Source organism: Petaurus breviceps, unplaced genomic scaffold (assembly GCF_028583685.1).
Source record: "Petaurus breviceps papuanus isolate PSGF00001 unplaced genomic scaffold, PetGlider_PUasm1.0 38, whole genome shotgun sequence".
Lineage (NCBI taxonomy): Eukaryota > Metazoa > Chordata > Mammalia > Diprotodontia > Petauridae > Petaurus > Petaurus breviceps.
In genome coordinates, this window is record NW_027186304.1 from 81,484,155 (window position 1) to 81,487,083 (window position 2,929).

The following is a 2,929-nucleotide window of genomic DNA, read 5'->3' on the forward strand; positions in this document are numbered from 1 at the left end:
AAAAACTAGACAACATGAAGAGGGAGTGTGTTTCAGGCTTGGGGGGCAGTTGGTGCAAAGGCATGAATGAAGGGAGAGGGGCTGCTGGGGGTGAAAACACCAACAAGGCCACAACAGGAATAGCACTTTGGCAGTGGAGTGGAGGATAGATTGGGTTCCACTGGGAATTCTCACACACACACACACACACACACACACACACACACACACATGCCTACACCAAAGCATAGCATGGGAAGAGTATTAGAAGTATCAAAAAGGTGCTGATAACTAATCTTTTGCTCCATATGCTGCCAAAACCAACAGTAGCAAAGTTATAACACCAATGAGACTCTCTTAACTCTAGCACCCATCTGGTGCTTATTTTATTTAAAAAAAATATTTTTTGGAGGGAGGAAAGCAGGGCAATTGGGGTTAAGTGACTTGCCCAAGGTCACATAACTACTGTTAGGTGTCTGAAGATCGATTCGAACTCAGGTCCTCCTGACTCCAGGGCCAGTGGTCTGTTCACTGCGCCACCTAGCTGGTGTTTATTGAACTGATAGTTATTTAGTGCCTATTGGATCGATTCGATTTCTGTGGGGGTGGGAATGGTAGGGGAGAAAAGCTGGCACCTGCTTCCTGAGACAGATTGCCAACAACCCAGGAAAATTCCAGTGAGTAAACAGAGTAGACCTGGGTGCAATGGACCCTTGTGAGTCTGATGATCTTAGAGAATGACTCTCCCCCGTATGTCAGGGTCTGGGGGACTTAACTCCAACTTAGCCTGGGCTTTGGGACCCCCCAGTGGGAAAAACCATAAGCACTTTCCTCCAAAGCTAATTGAGACTGAGTAAGATGTCCACTGAGCAAATTCTGTCGAATGTTTAAGTGGTGAGGAAATTTTCATACTTTGGTAATGAAAAAGAAATTTTGAATACCAGAAAAATACCCTAAGAATGATTTTATGTCCTTATTTGTCTAATCCATTTCTGGGAGAAAACTAGAAGGCAGCCTGAGTAGAACATACACTGGATTTGGAGACGGAGTACCATGGTTTTAGTTTCAACTTGTTACATTTTACCTGTGTGACCTTTAAAAATTTATTTTATTTTATTTTTAATTTATGGAATAAAATAAGCATTTTCCTAACATAGTGCAATAAAAAGATGATTATATATGAAACTGAAAATCTAGGCACAACTTGTGATTTCTTTCAAATGTGCATTAAAATGATCACGCAAATTTATTTTTTTCCTTTTTTTCCCTCTTCCACCCTAGAAATGGCTGCCATTAGACACAAATCACATTTATGTAAAATTGTTCTATACAGACTTCTACTTGTCATTTCTTTCTCTGGATGCAGACAACATAGTTCTTCATAAGTCATTCAAATTAACTTTAAATTTGGGTACTTAGATAAGTCCCTTTAACCTCTCTCGGTCTTAATTTCTGCATCTATCAAAATGATGGAGTTGAATGAATTATTCTTAAGGTCTCCAGTTCCAAATCCTATGATATAAATTCATTCCCATGGTTTGGGGATAGATTAAAAAAAAAAAACCCAAAAAACAAAACAGAAGAACCCAAGAACTCATCAGTAGTTTTGCTTTTGTAAATGGATGCAAATCTGTATCTGCCAGGGTGCATTGAGAAGTCCTAAACCTTTCCTGCCAGGAACAGACTGAAAATGAAATACCTATTTTTTTTTCTGAGGGGAGAAGGCAAGGCAGTTGGGGTTAAGTGACTTGCCCAAGGTCACACAGCTAGTAAAGTGTCTAAGGCTGGATTTGAACTCAGGTCCTCCTATCTCCTCCGTCTAGCTGTCCCCATGAAATAAATACCTAGATAAGAACATTAGAATGGTAGCTGTAATGCTGCACTTGTTTAGGGTAAGGGTACTGTCAACCTGTACTTATTTAAGCAATTTCTACATTGAGACTGATTTGCTCATTTTTTCAAGTCTCCTCCACAAACGAGGACATATTATTGGGCATGGAAGCAAGATGGGAAATAGTAGATAGTGACTTTATTGGAGGAAGAAAAAGGACATGGGATTAATTCCATTTATTCTCGTTTACACGTCTTTATTCTCTGTTAAAGCCTGTTTTACTCTTGCTGGAAAGAAGCCTAGCACAGTATCCAAGAGCACTAAGCTAGTTTTGAGTGACAGTAAGGACTGTTTTTATCCTTAACTTGCTGAGTGACCTGAATATATTGCTTGACCTTTTTGATTGATCCTCAGTTACGTCACCTGTGAAATTTGAACAAAAATATAATCTCTGCCTGCATCAGAGACAAAGCATTGAGCCATCTGAGAAATAGGTGATTAGCTAGGAAATATAGCTTTGCTATCTAGATCAACAAGCCTTTATTAAGTTACCTACTATGTGCTAAGCACTCTACCAAGTGCTAAGAATTAAAAAAAAACTAAACAAACCAATCCCTACTATCACTCATAGAGCTTACATTCTATTAGAAAGATAATCAAATCTTTATTGAAAATATGATACATGTTATGCACTGTGTCTGCGCTGTTGGAAACAGCTTTTATTTCTCTTATGTTGTTGGATGAAGAGAGAAGTCAGTGGTAAATGTACCTTTGACTAAAATAAACACTGAATAAACACATACACTTTTATATCAGTGCAGGGAAGGCCCAGGTGTGAACACATGAAATATTATGCTAGTGTGTGAGGGTGGGGGTGACTTGACAAATCACTTGTCTGGGGCATAAGTTTGCTTTGATGTTTGTAGGGTTTGGGGAATTAAGCTGGCCTTAGTATTATCAGACAGTAATTGTTCATTTCAGACAAACTCACTTTCAAAGATTCATTTGCATATGAACATTGAAGAACTTTGAGGTTAATACACAGAAAATATGAACAACAGAACTATTTTGTAATTATAGGACTAATCCTGATTTAGCTGATTATTGCTTGTTGAGAGG